The sequence below is a fragment of the Bubalus bubalis genome, chromosome 3 (genome assembly GCF_019923935.1).
Source record: "Bubalus bubalis isolate 160015118507 breed Murrah chromosome 3, NDDB_SH_1, whole genome shotgun sequence".
NCBI classification, from domain to species: domain Eukaryota; kingdom Metazoa; phylum Chordata; class Mammalia; order Artiodactyla; family Bovidae; genus Bubalus; species Bubalus bubalis.
The window spans coordinates 169746312-169765121 of record NC_059159.1 but is presented as its reverse complement, the minus strand read 5'-3'; positions in this window follow the sequence as shown (position 1 = coordinate 169765121).

Here is an 18810-nt window from a genome sequence, read left to right as displayed (position 1 = left end):
AGCCGTTCCCTTCTTTAGGGGATCTTCCCAACCCAGGGATCGAACTCAGGTTTCCTGCATTGCAAGCAGATTCTTTACTAGCTGTGCCACGAGGGAAGACCAAGAACTCTGCAGTGGGTAGCCAATCCCTTCTCCAGGAGATCTTCCTGACCCAGGAATACAACCCAGGTCTCCTGCATTGTAGGTGGGTTCTTTACCAACTGAACTATCAGGGAAGCCCCCACAATGAGAAGCCTGCCTACCGCAGCTAGACAAAAACCCACGCACCAACAAAGACCCAGCACAGCCCAAAATCAATAAATAAAATTATTTTAAAAATTAGAGGGCAAAGAATTACTAACATGTGTGCTGACCTATAGGAGTGTCTAGGATTTATTTTTAAGCGGTGGAAAACAGAGATACAGGTTAATGTGAATAATATGGTGCTACTTGCTAAAAATTAATTAACATATATGATTCCATTTATGCAGCATTCCCGCAATGACAAAATTTTAAAGATGGTAACGGATGTGTGGTTGGCAGGAGTTAGAGGTGGGATCAGGGAGGGAAAAGGGAGTGGGTGTAACGATCAAAGGGTAGCTGAGGGAATTTTGTAGTGATGCAACTGTGTGTGTCTTGATTATGGTGATGATTACAAGAATCTATGAAGGTGGTAAAATTGCATAGAACTGTACACACATTAACAGAAATACAAACACACACATACATGTATGCAAAGGTGATACAAATTGCACAAAGTCAGTGGAGGTTTCCAGCTTTTGATAGTTTACTATAGTTATGTAAGGCCTTCCCTGGTGGCTCAGATGGTAAAGAGTCTGCCTATAAGGCGGGAGACCTGGATTTGATCCCTGGGTCGGGAAGATCCCGTGGGGAAGGAAACGGCAACCCACTACAGTATTCTTGACTGGAAAATCCCATGGACGGAGGAGATTGGTTGGCTATTGTCCATGGGGTCACAAAGAGTCGGATATGACTGAGCGACGTCACTAACACTACTATGTAAGGTCATTATATTGAGAAAGCAGGTGGGAAGGGCGCTGAACCTCCCTGTCCTGTAGTTGTGATATCTGTGAGTCTAATATTACTTCAATACATTTTTATTAAATGAGCAAATAAAAATCTCAAATGTGTTCAAATGTTTGCATATAGGTCCCTATGACCCAAGAGAAATATCATATATAGCACATAGTTGCCTATTATTACTTCAGTAAGTAAAATTTGAAAGAGAAAATTTAGCTAACTGGTTATACATGTTTATATGAGTAACAGTGACATTATTTTTATAATATGAAAGAGAGTGAGCAAAGGTACATTAAATACAAAATTTAGATTTTGATTAAAAATTTTAAATAACGAGGTGAGCATACATTTTTCTTATGTTGTTTCTTTTCATGTGTTTTATTTTTTATTTGTCTCTGTAACTGAAATGTGGTTGATTTACTATATATCTGTTTTAGGTATAAAACATAGTGATTTGATATTTTTACAGACTATACTACATATGAAGTACAAATGAAATGTTAGTCTCTCAGTCGTGTCTGACTCTTTTAAGACCCCATGGACTGTAGCCCGCCAGACTCCTCTGTCCATTGAAATCTCCAGGAGAGAATACTGGAGTGGGTTGACATTCCCTCCTAGCAGTTTGTACTTCTTAATCCTTTATCTTGTCTTGCTCCTTACCCCCATCTCATCCCACTGATAAGCACTACTTTGTTTTGTGCGTTTTTGAGAGTTTCTGTTTTGTTTTGTTAATTAACTTCTTTTACTTTTAAGATTCCATATATAAGTGAAAACACACTGTATTTGTCTTTGTCTAACTTATTTCACAAAGTATAATACCCTCCAAGCCCACCCACCCATGTGGTTGCAAATGGCAATATTTCATTCCTACTTATGGCTGAGTAATATTTCATTATATATATATATATGTATTATACATATATACCACATCACTTTATCCATTTGTCTTTTGAACACTTGCGTTCATATCTTGCCTACTGTAAATAACACTACTATTGGGGTACATGTATCTTTTCGAATTAGTGTTTTCATTTTCTTCCAATATATATACCCACAAAGGAAATTGCCAGATCACATGGTAGTTTCTGTCTTTAATTTTTTGATGAACTCCTATAGTGATTTCCACATTGGTTGGAAATGTGGAAACCATACATTCCAACTATGACATTATTATCATCATTATTCAATCAAAAACTGACCACCTTTGTCAAAGCATCTTCAGAAGCATCTACCCATTAATTAATGCAGCAAATGTTTATTGAGAACCTATTGTAAATCAGCTACCATGAAAAACCATCACTGTACAGAGATATAGTGTAGATTTTGCCCTCTTGCCCTTTAAGAACTTAAAATTTCTGTGAGAAGCCTAAGATGGGAGAGACAAGGAAGAGATCACCAACAGACTCCCTGCCTCACTACCACAGCCCACCTGGCGAGGACATGTCGCCAGCAGCTCCTCTGCAGACGTTAAGAAGAACAGAAGTCATTTTCATATAACCTGCATTATATTTTTGTTCATCATAGATCTAATAACTGTCCATTGCTTTAAGACACTGAGAAGATACAGAACAATAGGCAGATAAATTATAAACATTTGGGGTTGTTTATTTTCAGTGTTATATCTAATAAAATTATAATGTAATAATATTAATACATTAAATTTTAAAATTATATTTATTACAATCATATAATAGAATATAATGTGGCCTAGTACATTTATTTCTATATTATACTTTTTCTATATTTAAATTAAATGATAAATGAGTTCCATTTTAATATAAATTATCAGTAAGATTCACTTTTTTCTAGTTGTGAAACAACTCCTAGTAATATCCAAAGTGTAAATTATCATTTATATCATTTTTATGAAAGTCAACCACTGCCAGGCTGGTGTACATTAACAGAAATTGAAAGAGGCTGTATTTGGTGAGAGTGGGTGGTTTCTTTTTTTTATTGAAGTATAGTTGATTTACAATATCATATTAGTTCCAGGTGTATAACACAGTGATTCAATATGTTAATAGATTTGTTGTTTTTCAGTCGCTCAGTTGTGTCAAACTCTTGGCAACCCCATGGACTGCAGCTCACCAGGATTCACTGTCCTTCACCATCTCCGAGAGTTTGCTCAAACTCATGTCCATTGACTCGGTGATATCATCCAACCATCTCATCCTCTGTCATCCCCTTCTCCTCATGCCTTCAATCTTTCCCAGCATCAGGGGCTTTTCAAATGAGTCAGTTATTCCCATCAGGTGGCCAAAGTATTGGAGTTTCAGCTTCAACATCAGTCCTTCCAATGAATATTCAGGACTGATTTCCTTTAGGATTGACTGGTTTGATCTCCTTGCAGTCCAAGGGACTCTCAAGAGTCTTATCCAATTACACAGTTCAAAAGCATCAATTCTTCAGCACTCAGCCTTCTTTATAGTCCAACTCTGACATCCATACATGACTACTGGAAAAACCATAATGTCTCAGCTTTTTAATTGCTATATAGGTTTGTCTTTTAATTTCATGGTGCAGTCATCATCTGCAGTGTTTTGGAGCCCAAGAAAATAAAATCTATCACTGTTTCCATTGTTTCCCCATCTATTTGCCATGGAAGTGATGGGACTGGATGCCATGATCTTAGTTTTTTGAATGCTGAGTTTTAAGCCAGCTCTTTCACTCTCCTCTTTCACTTTCATCAAAAGGCTCTTTAGTTCCTCTTTAATTTCTGGAATAAGGGTAATGCCATCCACATACTGATGTTAATAGGTTGCACTCCACTTAAAGTTATCACAAAATAATGGCTATAGTGCTCTGTGCTATTTAATATATTTTTGTTACTTATTTATTTTATACATAGCAATTGTATCTCAGTCTTCTACCCCTGATTTGCCCCTCCCTCCTTTACTCTCTCCATTGGTAAGCACCAGTTTATTCTCTATATCTGTGAATTTTTTTCTTTTTTGTTATATGGGTTGGTTTGTTTTTATTAGTTTTTAGATTTCACATGTAAGTGATAACAAACAGCATTTGTCTTTCTTGTCTGGCTTGTTTCCCTAAGCATAATACTCTCTAGGTCCATCCACACTGTTGCAAATGATAGCATTTCATTCTTTTGTATGACTATTACCCATTCATATCTTTTTTATCTGTTCATCTTTTCAAGGGTATTGAGGTTGCTTCCATTTCTTATCTATTGTAAATAATGCTGAATGAATACTCATGTTCATTAATTTTTTTTGAATTAGTATTTTCTTTTTCTTCAGATATATACTGAACCATGAACTGTCTATCCACCAGGAGTGAAATTGCTGGGTCGTATGGTAGTTCTGTTTTTAGTTTTTGAGTATACTTCACGCTGTGTCTCCGTAGTAGCTCCACCAATTTACAATCCCACCAACAGTATACAAGGGTTCATTTCCTTTCCATATTCTTGCCAACATTTGTTATTTGTAGACTTTTTGATGATAGGCATTTTGACAGGTATGAGATGATATCTCATTTTGGCTTTGATTTGCATTTCTCTGATAATTAACACTTTTGAACATTTTTAAATGTATCTGTTGGTGATGTATATATTTTATTTGAAAAAAAAAGTCTATTCAGCTCTTCTGCTCATTTTTAAAATTGGGTTCTAAGGGATTTTTTTTTTTTTATTGGGTTGTATGAGTTGTTTACATATTTTGGGTATTAACCTTTAATTAGCTTTATCATTTGCAAATGTTTTCTCCCATTCAGTAGATTGCCTTTCTGTTTTGTCAATAGTTTCCTTTGCTGTACCTAAGCTTTTAAGTTTAATTAGGTCCCATTTGCTTATTTTTGCTTTAATTTCTTTTGCCTTAGGAGAGAATTCCAAAAAAGAAAAAAAATTGCTGCAATTTATGTAAGAGAATATTCTGCCTATGATCTCTTCTAGGAGTTTTATGGTTTCAGGTTTTACATTTAGGTCTTCAATCCATTTTGAATTTATTTTTATATATCATGAGGAAGTGTTCTAATTTAATTGTTTTACAAGTAGCTGTCCAATTTTCCTAGCATCATTTATTGAAGAGATTGTCTTTTCTCCATTGTATATTCTTATCTCCTTTGTCCTAGATTAACTGAACATACATGTGTGGATTTACTTCTAGGCTCTCTGTTTTGTTGCATTGTCTGGTTTCGTGCCACTACCATGCTATTTTGATTATTATAGCTTTGTAGTATATTCTGAAATCAAGTAGCATACCTCCAGCTTTGTTCTTTTCTTCTCAAGATTGCTTTGGCAGTTCAAGGCCTTTCATGGTTTCATACAAATTTTAGGATTATTTGTTCTAGTTCAGTAAAAACATATGCCATGGGTATTTCATACAGATTGTGCAGGTCTTGACATGATCACTTCTGTCACTTTCCTACCTGGATCTTTTGCTTTATTTGTACAGGTCTTTCTGCAAGTTTCCAGTTAATTTTTAGTGAGAATTATTCCACACATAGATATATTTTTGGTGTAATTTTAGGGGAGGTGAGTTCTGAGTCCTCCCACTTCACCATTTTGACTCCGCTCAGAAACACCTTTATTTTCATTTTAAAAATAGCTTTACTTTAGTTATAATGGGTGTGCAAAAACTGTATACATTTAGTGTATACAAGTTGATGGTATCAACATATGCATACATTAGTGAAACCATTATCATGATGGAGATAACCAACATATCCATCATCTCCAAAGTTTCCAAATGTCCTCCTTTTTTGAACACCTAACTTGACATCTACAGTTTAAACAAAATTTCCAGTGCACAAACACAGTGTTGTTCATTATAAGCACTATGCTGCACAGCAGATCTCTAGAACTTGCTCATCTCACCTGACTGAAAGTTTATACCTATTGGACAATGTCTTTCCACTCCCCTCTGTCCCAGCCTCTAGAAACCATCATTCAACTCTATGCTTTTATGAATCTGACTATCACAAATACCTCACTTAAGTGGAGTCATGCAGTATTTGTCCTTCTGTGACTGGCGTATTTCACTCAGCATAACTTCACAATTGGTTCCACTGTAAAAAGTATTCAGTTTCACCAGTATGTTTTGAATGTCCATTAGCACTGTGCCAAGGGTTAGTGATGCACAGCTGCGTGAGTCAGCAATCACTTCTGTTCTATTTCTTGAGTTAATCATTCCTCTATTGTTATGTATGAAATTTGTTCATGAGTTTTCCTTGTGAATCAGGTTGTGGTAAACATCTTAGTATATAAAACTTCCTCTGAGTTTAGTATTATCTCAGGATATATTCTCAGAAGTAAAATTATTGGGTCAAAGGGAAAATAAGAATTTTTAAGACCTTTGATACCTATTCCCAAACAAAATGAGATGAACAAGTTTACAAGTCCATTCTGAAAGATTGCCAGCTTCTAGGACGCAATCAATCATTGTGACCTTAATGCAAAATATATTCAATTAAAAAAAAAAGTCTGGCGGCAACAAATAGACATTTTTCCCCCTCTAATATAAGCTTGCCCTATAGATGAGACCCAAGTGAAGCTATCTTGTCAACAAAAGGGAAGTGAATTTAATATTTATTTACTTGGCGTTTACTGCATGTCAAATACTACTTTATATTTGCTTTTTCATTTATCACACATATAAGAGCTTCAACAAATCAATACTTGACTGATAAACTTTTGCATCTATAGTTTATATAGTATATTCATTTGCATGATTTCATTTATGGCTAACAAATCTTGTCAATCTAAGAATGTGTTTTCATTTGTCTGTTTTTCTCTCGCATTCTCATTGAATAAACTTGTGAATGCTTTTTCAAAATCATATTTAAAAAAAAAACTTTAAGAGGTGATTTACATTTTAAAAAGGAGAGAAGTAAAGAAGTCAGTGAAAATGTGTTAAGGGAACTTTATGAAAGCATTTGAAGCTCTGAAAGGTGATTTCCCCTCCTCCTCAACCATTTCCAACAAAAGCTCAATTTGGTACTTCTCCTTCATATTTGGGTCCCTTTAATTTTATAGGACCTTAGCCTGCCTTCTTTTCTGATACATCAGTGAAAAGGAAAATACAGACAATGGAACTGTACTCATCTGAAATGTTTCCATCTCTTCTTCTCCTCCCACCTCCTCCTCACAAGTAGATATCCATCCCAGAAATGCCATTCTTTCTGATGTTAGAATTCCATTATTGCAGTTAATACTGGCAGCTGTTCTATAGGGACAAATGTGTAAAATAAAACAACTATTTGATTTAAAAGATCCATTCAAATAACGCAGTTTAAAATAATTAGAAAGAAAGAAAGAAAAATGGTATCTTAAGGATAAATAGCAGTCAACTTCTGTCCAGGGTGGTAGCAGTCAAATGTAAATAAAGATCCTTCAATGAAATCACAGAGATGCTTCTCCAGGAGGTACAAATAATGCCTGTGGGTTGTTCATGTTGTGAGGTTGTGGGACAGAGAGAATGAAAATCAGGTTAGTTGCCAGGTAATTGGTGCCATGGAGATAGAAGGTATATAGTGATGGTAGCAATAATTACATCTCCCTACTTTGTATAAAATATACCACTTTGCTGGCTTTAAAGTACATATACAAGCAAAATCTCATTGAAGTTTCACAAAAACCCTCTCTGGTAGCTAAGACAATTATTGCTAAGCTATCTTGCAGATGACCAAACTCTGGGAGGAATTTGCTTTCTCAAAATGACCCATTTACTACTGGATCTGAATTTGGTCTAGGTTTTGTAAATCCAAAACTCACATTTTTTCTCTTGCCCATAGCACTATCAATTTTTTTTTTCAAGGAGGATACTATATATATGTAAACCTCTATCAACCATGAACTCTCTATTCACCATATTCTTTGCTGAATCAAGGAAAATGAACTAGAAGATACAAAGAGGAGATGGAGGATCAGTGTGAACATATGTCCTTATTTTCAAAACACATAAATTAAATGCCTTTGGTGAAATATAGACTGAGTGGGCACCCACCCAAAGCACAATTCTAGAACAGTAAGTTAATGGAAAGGTTGAGAGGTTCCTGAGAGAGCTGGCATGTCTTGTCCATCTTGTTATCTTTTGTTATCTGGGGCTGGGCTTGGAGATGACTCAAGGAAGAGCAGTGGTCCCTAGAGTTGAGTATAATTTCACTGGGGATAGGCACTGTCTTGGAGGTGTCCTAAAAGGGCCTTACTCTCTTAGCTTTCTCAGAATCTTCATTAATTTCCTCTAGTAATTATTTCCATGAAGAAATAAAGTATACATGTTCTGTAAACAGCTTTAGAAGGAGTCTCTATCACATGGTCCCTCCAAATTGATTGCTACTTTCCATACAGAAATTTTGGAGCTGCTAATGTGCTAAACTAACCTCATTTTCTCCTATATTAAGTTTACTAGACCAGAGAAAGTAGATAAGATGTGTCTGGACTCGAGCAAGACACATTTGTCAAATGTCTCTCCCTATATCCATGTGGAAAAGTCTAGTATAATTAGAGGAACTAGTGACCGGTTGAATGATTTTACCCAAATGAATTCGTATGACTAAAGAGTAAAGTTCCTAGTTGTGTGCCTTAGCAGGGAAGCAGGAATGAATTCATCTCCCTCTTTTCAATTACAACTGCAAAATGTTGATAATGATTTTAAAACATAAATTTTGGTTCTTATTTATTTGTTTTAGTCTGACCCCGAAAGACGTATTTTCTTTATACAGTCTAGGCTGGCTCGTTAGAAGAACCTGGACTCTCAGGACCCTGAAATTAGTGAGAACCTAGAGAAGGCAATGGCAACCCATTCCAGTACTCTTGCCTGGAAAATCCCATGGACAGAGGAGCCTGGTAGGTTGCAGTCCATGGGGTCGCTAAGAGTTGGACACGACTGAGCGACTTCACTTTCACACATTGGGGAAGGACATGGCAACCCACTCCAGTGTTCTTGCCTGGAGAATCCCAGGGACAGCAGAGCCTAGTGGGCTGCCATCTATGGGGTCACACAGAGTCAGACATGACTGAAGAGACTTAGTAGTAGAGTGTTCTAAAGTCTGATATATATTACTTGCTAGTCCTTGATCCAGCAAAGTCAAGAGATATTCTCCCCTAGTTTAGAGATAGAAATTGGGAAACAGAGAGTTCTTGACATCTATTCAAGGTCAAAACATTTAAAGTGTCTGGAAATGGACTCATATTCCTTGATATTTTGTTTTCCAAACTCTTCACTCATGGTCAAGTTTCCATTAGGTACAGTAGGTGCTGTGTCTATAGCCTCTAAGACCCTTCTGAAGTGAAGTGAAGTGAAGTCACTCAGTCGTGTCCGACTCTTTGCTACCATGGACTGTAGCCTACCAGGTTCCTCCGTCCATGGGATTTTCCAGGCAAGAGTACTGGAGTGGGTTGCCTTTCCCTTCTCCAGGAGATCTTCCCAACCCAGGGATTGAATCCAGGTCTCCGGCATTGTAGGCATACTGTTTTACTGTCTGAGCCACCAGGGAAGCTCAAGACCCTTCTAGAGAACTGTAAAAATGTTTTAATTTTGGTTTATTTTAAAATCAGAAAAAAATAATAATGAATTTATAATGATGAATTTAGCCTGAATTTTATCCACCTTTATATCAATGTAGTCATAAAATACACTAAAAAATATTTTTTTTATGGAGCATTTTTCACACAATGGCAAAAGTGCCTAAGCCCCACACAACAAATAACACAGTCCTGTCTCCATGCGGGTTCTATTTCGCCTTCTTCCCTTGCACCATGCGAGGCAGAAAACAAGTAGATGTCTGTTGGGTGTGGCTGGGCATCAGAGACAAAGACTGAGGCAGTGAGAAATATATTGGGATGAGTTAACAAAGAATGAAAACAGTCTTGTGTAGAGCAGAGGATACTATTGTGGCTAATTCACGCTCTGTGTTTGCTGAAACTTTCCTTGTCTCCGTGTCCTCATGAATTCAAGGGAAGGATATCTATTCCTTGATTCACTTGGGGCGTCAAAAGTGATCAGTTATGTCTCATTTCTCTTGAGGCTTCTGGAGCCACAGGCCAATGAACTTTTCTCTTTTCAAAACCCAGGAGCTCTAAATGTAGAGCAGTGAAAACTGATATTTTGTGATACTTTGTAGTTGAAAGTTACAGGCTTTGGATTCCAATAAATCTTTGTCCAAATCCTGGTCCAGATGATTCGGAGATGATTGCCTCTGGTCCAGACATAGAGACAAGGAAAGTTTTAGCAAACACAGAGCATGAATTAGCCACAGCAGTATCCTCTGCTCTACACAAGACCATTTTCATTCTTTAACTTATCCCGATATATTTCTCACTGCTCCAGTCTTGTTTCTGATGCCCACCCACACGCAACAGACATCTAAGTCTTTTCTGCCTCGTATGGTGCAAGGTCCAGATGTCCACCTCTTCCAGATGAGTCATGGCCTCGACTATATCTTTATTTCAGTGCACTTAAAATATACTTAAAATATTTTATATGGAATGTGTGCTTAGTCCTTCAGTCATGTCCAACTCTTTGAAACCCCAGGGACTGTAGTCGGCCAGGCTCCTCTGCCTATGGGATTCGCCAGGCAAGAATACTGGACTGGGTTGCCATTTCCTTCTCCAGGAGATCTTCCCAACCCAGGGATCGAACCGAGGCCTTCACATTGCAGGCAGATTCTTTACCATTTGAGCCACTGAAGGAAAGGCCCAAAAAGGCAAAAGAAGGTGTGTAAGCTCCCTAGGCTTTAGTGTCCTCAGCTATGAGCAAGACACAGAGCTAGAACACATCAACGGTTATTCTGCCAGTTAATGTTTTTATTTGTACCTGCAGATTACAGATGAGAAAACAGGTTCACAGAGCAGAAATAAATTCCTCAAGGTCATATTCAAAGAGAAGCAGGGTTCAAACTTCATTACACAGCCAATTCTCTGGTTTTTCTTTGTAACCAAACCCAAGTTCTCAGAGCATGATTGAAAGTAACTGAAATGACAAAGGCTTCTTTGAAGATAGGGCCATCGGCAGGGACATCAAAAGACTCCAGATCGCTGTAAGGAGGCAAGGGTTGATAGAAGCTTAAGAGAAATGTTCTGCTACCTCCAGTTCCGTTCTTATCTCCCCTGCCATTATTCCTCAGCAGTCAACAGGTCACCTGAAATTGCCAATGTATGTTGTTTCTGTCTCTAGGGATTTCAGACTTGAGACTTTGTTTCATTGGGATTTCCCAGGAGACTATCATTATTGCCTTTTCCTTTTCTTTCTTTTTTTTTATTCTCTTTTCTTAAAAAATGAAGTATAGTTGATAAACAATATAAGTTACAGGTGAACAATATGGTGATTCACAAATTTTAAAGGTTATTCTGCATTTATAGTTATTATGAATACCAGCTATATTCCTGTGTTGTATGATATATCCTTATGACTTATTTTATGTTATTTTCTTTCCTTTTTGGTGATTTTTTTAAATTGGAATATAATTGCTTTACAATGTTGCCTTAGTTTCTGCTGTACAGAGAAGTGAATCAGCTCTATGTCCAAGAAGCTCTCCCTCTTGGACCTCCCTTCCATCTCTCCATTCCCCTCTCCATCCCACCCACTGAGTTACAGAGCACTGAGCTGAGCGCCCTGTGCTTTGTAGCAGGTTCCCACTAGCTACTGATTTTACACATGGCAGTTTATGTACGTCAATCCTAAATGTCAGATGAGAGATGAATGGATGAAGACATGGTACATACGTACAGTGGAACATTACTCAGCCACCGAAAGGAATGAAATAGGGTCATTTGTAGAGATGTGAAGGGACCTAGGGCGTGTCATACAGAGTGAAGTAAGTCAGAAAGAGAAAAACAAATATTGTATATGAATGCACTTATGAGGACTCTAGAAAAATGGCACAGGTGAACCTATTTCCAAGGCAAGAACAGTGATGCAGATGAAGAGAATGGACATTGGGAGATTAGGATTAACATAGCTTACTTTATACATAGTAGTTTATACCTCTTGAATCTCTAACCCTATATTGCTCCTCCCCTATTTCTCTCCCCACTGGTAACCACTAGTCTGCTCTCTATATCTGTGAGTCTGCTTCTTTTTTGTTATAGTCACTAATTTGTTATATCTGTTAAATTTCACATATAAGCAATAATGATCATTTTCTTTTAATCTAATTATCTCTCATTTACCATTGTTTCTAAAACAAATCCATGGAGTTAAGAATTATGGTGATTTAGAGCCCAGGAAAATTTAGATAGTTATGAAATGTTACAATAATTACAATATTAGTAAAAATAATAATCTTGACCCATAATACTATGCCATTTATAAAATGTGTTTAAATGTATTCTCATCTAGTCTTTGCAATAATATTATAAAATAGACAGAAGTCCTACGATCCCCAGCTTACAGGTGAGAAAGTTGAGACACAGAAAAGTGAATTGATTGCATAAGGCTGTAAAACCCTGTGCTGAGGCTTATGTCTAGGACTTCTGGTTCCATGTACTCTGTAATAGTATGGTTCATTTCCAAACAATTCTCCAGCTATTCCCTCAAATAACCCACAAACAGATGCCCACATTTAAAATGCCCAAATTGTAAAATTTGACATCTGGTAGAACACAGGTGGGCCATGATCTATGCATCTACACTCACAATTAATTCAATCAATGTTGAATAGGCACTTTCTCTATGCAGGATTAATTGTGAGATTCTGCTGTGAAAAAAAAATGGGGGTGGTCAAGACTGAGATTCTATCCAGGAGCACTAGACATTCTAGTGGAGGAGATAGATTACTGCCAGCTCATCAAAATAAAAGCATACGCAAATAAGAGCTCTAACAAATGCATACAGAAAACACCACAGTGAAGAGAGGAAGAAAAATGACCTCCTACTGGGAAATCAGTGAAAGATTTACAAAGCAGCAACGCTGTTCTGGCTCCAGGATAAGAAAATTGTTGGTGGTCAAAGAAAGGGAATAGACTGAAAGAATTGCCATTGAGCAAATGCATGCAATTGCTTAATATGTTTGCAGATCAGCACATAGAACTCCCATTTCGCACGTGGGACCACCTAAGCACAGAAGGGTTTGATCAGCTTTCCCAACGTTGTAGCCCCTGGAAACACGAGAAGTAATTTGCTTTTCAACCTGATATTCTTCTCACAAGTTTGATTAGGTCCTAAAAAGCCTGACCTGTCCTCATTCAGGGCTCATCTACGGAACTTCCGGATGTCTCCTTCACTCCTTCTCAAAGGAGCCTGTCTTCCCTCAGCAGGGAGACAGCAGCTCACATTTCTTTGCAGTCAGTATCCACGTCCCATCTGTTCACATTAAGGAGGGAAAGGAATCTGCACCTACCTCTGTTTGCTCCTACTTATCCCTATTGCCAGGATCCCACAGAGCAAATGGCCTTGTTATATGGTAGCAAGAGGCAATAAAAATACCTTGTGTTTGGCACTTAGAGTACTTTACAACTAAAAAAATCTCCAAGTAATTGTTAAAATATTCATCATGTTTAACAATGCTGCCTTTCATCCCTGAGTCGGCCAGTGGGTGAAAACACTGGACTGGAAGTAAGGAGACTTGGGTTCTGGCCACAGCTGTGCAATGTCACCTTCCTCAAGCACTTCTGCTGGCCTACCGTGTCTGTCTTTTAAAAAAGGGGAGAAAAAGGAAAAAAGATGGAGCAAAACCCCTGGGCTTTTACATTTGGGTTAATTTTCTAGAGGAAGGAATTACAAGGGCATCAGTACAAAAATTTGGTTCTACTTCAGATATCCTTGGTAGGCTCAGAACAACTGATCATTCTTTTCGAAAGAAAAGTCATTTTATGTTTTTGTCCTAATGACCCTTTGAGGAAAAATGGTCAGGGTTTGGGGAACAGAGATAAAGAAAGCTGTATTTGAGGGATTTTGTTCTCATCAAAGTGATGTCCCCGAATTCATTCATTTATTCTCTCTCTCTCCCTTCTCCTTCCTTCCTCATTAATTATGAGGCTACTGTAACAGAATGAGCAATATTTCTGGGTGCTGAATTATTTACCCAGCACTTGCCACAATTCCATTAGGCTTTGCTTGAACTTTGTCTCTCTCTTAGACTTGATTACTTATCAATTGAATGGTATTAATGAGCATGGCCACCCACTCCAGATTCATGGTTAGAGAATCCCACGGACAGGGCAGCGTGAAGGGCTACAATCCATTGGGTTGCAAAGAGCTGGTCATGACTGAAGTGACTTAGCACAAACATGATAATACTGACTTATATAATTGTTGCATAGGTTAAATAGGATGAAGCATTTAAAGAGCTAATATGTAGTGCTTGGCAAAAAGAGCCCGATAAAAGCTACCAGGAGAAAATCTGGTTAAACAGCTTCCCATTCTATTTTTGGAGGCAATCAGGAGTGTAACTAAAAGTGGAGCCAGACAGAGCAGGCTTCAAATCGTTGCTGTGGTATCTACTTAACACCTCTACACCTGAGTACTTTCATCTGTAAAATGTAGATCACTCTTCCCAGTGGGGCTGTTGGGAGTGTCAAATGAGGTAATGCCTATACAAACACTTTGCATACAGCCATACTCATAGTAAATTCTTGATCCATGTTGGACATTACCATTATCCTTGATTATTCATTCATGAAACAACACTCTCCATCATCAACAGTTCTGTCCTACAAATACTTCCTGAACACCAGTGAAGTGCGAAGCTCTGTGCTGTGAGCTGGACGCATAATGACAAACATGTTTCATTTGCTTCCCCAGGTGAGCCTATAGTCTAGAGACAAACAAACAAATAGACAAAAACCCATATAGATATTTCCAACACAGTATCCCATAGTATGCATAAGTTTCTATGGAATCTCAAAGAAAAATCTTTAATTTGGCCAGGGAGAATGTTCAGAGATGACTTCATCATGGGGAGAATGCACTGGTTGAGTCAAGAAGGAGTAACAGCTATGGGGTCATAGGTCAGGGGAGGCTAAGAAAAGATGCGTGTTCTAGGAAGATGAATATCACTTGACAGTGATTCTCAAATTTTATGTCCCTTTAGAATCATGTGGGGAACTTTGAGAACCACCGATGTCTGGGTTCCTTCCTGCACCAGTTAAAACAGAATTCCTAGGGGCAGGATGCAGAGATCAGTTTTTCTGAATTCCCAAGGTGATCTCATTATGCAGCCAAGTAGGGAACCACCGCCATAAAGGATGGCAGCACAATCAGTGCCTGGATGGAAAACGGGCTGATCTGGGAAAAGCAGGTGCCAGTGAGGGTGGACCTAAATAATAGGATGATGAGTCCGGTCTCAACTTAAACATGTTGAGCAGCCACTGGAGAACTTAAGTGGGGAGAACAGAATGGCCATACATGCATTTTGGAAGAATCTCTTCAAACATAGCTCAGAATTTAATTCGAGGGTAAGCAAACATTTTTATTTTTAATTTTTCACAATCTTAAGAATGCATAGATTCATCCTGGAAGAGTGTTTTCCAGATATGCTTTAATAACATATGGAAATTATACAGATGTCGAGGGCTGTCCTCAGACACCCAGAAAAAGTTTTAGGGATATGGGACTTTGGCATCGGCACTTAAAAATACTCCTAAAAGATTGGGGGCACCTGCCAAAGGCCTTGAGTAACCATCTTCCTAAGGACAATCAGTCACTGAGGCAATACAAATTCACGCCCTGTGCGTGGATCAGGCAGGGCAATAACAGGCTCAGTTCTCGGGAAGAAGGCTGCTGGGTCTCTGAGCCTCCTCATTCAGGACTTTTCTCTCTTTTGGTCAATTTTTCTTCTCACCCTTCAGCATACAGAGACTACAACTCCATCTGTCTTTATTTCTGTTAGAAGCAGCATCCCCATAAAAAACTGAAATGTGCCACTGACTCTTTGCTGAGATGGGAATCACTGTCTTTGAGTCTGGAACAAACTCTAATTGTGCAATGGAAGGGTTTGTCTGCTGTGACGAGAGATATAAGACTCTGCAAGTTCCAAACGTGAGGGGAAGACCTCCGCTAGCTGCTGGTGGGGGTGATTACGGACTGCACTGATGCATAAAAGCAGACCCCTATTGCAGCATCACCAGGCAGATCAAGGACAGAGCAGCTCATTAAGCAGTAGCTGAGGCAGCTAAGGCCCACAGTGACATGGGCTCATCTGACCTGATACTTCTCAGGGGGGAGCAGAGAAAGGGGAGATCTATCTTGACCCTAATGAAGAGATGCTGAATAGAAGGGGACAGGCAGCCTCCCCAAACCCCCAGCTCCCAGCATCTTTAAGGAGTCAGACTTCTGCATACTGGCAGATAGCTGCCTTCGGATGACTCAACAGTGACACCCAGTGACTCTCTCTGTCAATCCCAGCTGCCTGTTCCCGGAGGATCTTGGAGAGAATGCATTTCAGCCTTCCTTACCTAACAGGGAAGCAGCAACAGCAATCACATCAGATTCACTCCCGAGTAAGACAAACATAATAATAAATCCCAGTTTGCATTAACATAATCATCTAACTGTTGAAGCATATTTCTCTCCCCTGCTGGGCCATGTCTGATGTCAAACATAATAGCAGTGTGCAGCACGGTATCAGCTTGACTTTGGAGTCACATGGAAGAGAGTCTTTCATTTACATCTTTGTCCAAATTCAAAGGGCTCTTGTTTTCTGTCATTTTGAAGCACACGTGCCTACATACACACACTCATGCACAAACACACACACACACGAGTCAGGGTTCATGGAAACTTTAATCATGGAAGGAAGAACCCAGAGACAAGAGGTAACATATCCATATCATTCTATACTGAGCCACATGAATCTGGAGATGAGAGAGAGAGATGAACAATTTGGGGTGTAACCGGTAGGAGGTGACCAGAATAGCCCTGGCATTCCAAACTGTGACATATGAATATGAAATGCAACTGGGGACATTTAGTTCAGGAAATAAAGCTGCAGGCAGTAGAGAGAAGACCAGAGATGGCGTCCTTCCCTTCTGAGCAAAAAGTATTAAAAAGAGATATTTTACTGGCTTTATTTGGTCCCAAAGGGTAGAAATAGCACCAGTGAGTAGAAGTTTGGGGAAAACTGCTTGTAGCTCAACAGAAGGAAACACTTTATAACATTTAGATCTACAGGGAAATGAGAGAATTTCAGAAGGCAAAGAATATCATGTCACCAAAAACACAGCCCAGATATAGCTGTTAGGATAATTCCAGTTGAAAAGACACCATCAAGGGGGGAATGAATGCAGAAAATGACTTGAGCAGCTTTAATAAGTAAAAGGGCAGGGATGTAGGTGGTCATGATGTGGGGATGTAGGCAGGGATATAATTGGGATTGAGATGCGGGGTTGATTGAAATTTTTCTCCGACTGTAACTATTGTTCCTAATTAAAGCGTTTCCTTCCTCCCTCTCATCAGATTCACACTTTTTTGTTTTTGTTTTGTTTCTCATGCTATAAGGTGGGTCGAAGATGCTTGCTCTTCCTGTCTAGGTTCTTATATTGCCACATTGGAAAAGATCCCCATCCCCACAATATTTTCCTTTCTATCACTGCCTCTTTCTCAAGGAAGGCCAGCTAGGCTCCAACTCAGACTCTTGGTGCAGGGAGCAGAGAATTGCATTGCACAAAGTGACCCTCTTGGGGAGTAACTCAGGCAGGTAAACTATAATTTTCCAGGGCACCGGGAGATCCACCATCAAGAAATTTTAGAAGGGAGAGATACACTGACAGAGGGAATGGGTACAGAGAAGGACCATGAGACTTCTATTTTCCCTTCAAATATCAGATTTGCTGATTCTCTGATGAATTCTAAATCATGTTGATTATATCTCTCAGTTTAACTATTGTTGTTCTCTGGGGTGCCTTATCTTATTCTGCCAATGAATGCAAGATGATGGAAAGAGAAAGTGTAAAGAGAAAAATGACATGACAGAAGAAAAAAGACAACAGAAAGACCAGGGAATATAGAAGGGTTAGTCTGGGTTTCTGATTCCACTGTTGGTTGCCCTCCAATGAACCAAAGTAGAAATCAAAACTGGGGAGGCTTAAGCCAAGCTGGTGTTGCCATCAACTCTGTCTTAACTGGTAGATGAGGTCAAGCAGCTAGATTCTCGGCAAGTAAATAGGCAGTGTTGCAGGAAGGGGGACCACTCCCAGGGCCTGAAAGTGGGCTCTGGTCTAACACTTGGAAATGAATTGTCCAAGGAGACACATGTGCTGACAAGAGGCTTTATTGGGAAGGAAAACCTGGGTGGAGAGCAGGAGGGTAAGGGAACCCAGGAGAACTGCTCTCTAAGGGGCTCACAGTCTCAGGTTTTATGGTGATGGGATTAGTTTCCGGGTTGTCTTTGGCCAATCATTCTGACTCAGAGTCCTTCCTGGTGGTGCATGCCTTGTTCAGCCAAGATGGACGCCAGTGGGAAGGATTCTGGGAGGTGGTTGGACACACGGTGTCACCTTTTGACCTTTCCTGAACTCTTCCACTTGGTGGTGGCTTGTTAGTTCTGTGTTCCTTACAGGACCTCCTGTCGTAAAACAACTCATGTAAATAGTTACTATGGTGCCTGGCCAGGGTGGGCAGTTTCAGTCAGTGTGCGTCCCCTAACAGCAGGGTGTCAAGGCTCAAGCCAGGAAAACTGACATTCAAGACCAAGCAGGACTGTGAACCTACAACTGAGACACACACCCAACCCTAAACCTGAGTGACCACAGAGAGAGTTCCAACTCCTGGGAACAGCTCTGTAGTGTCAAAAACACAGAGATATGGAGATGTGCTTTAGAGATATATTTGGAATAAAGTCCCAGTTTAATCACTTATCAGTTGTACAAATTGAGGCAAACCATTTTCTTCTCTTGAGTTC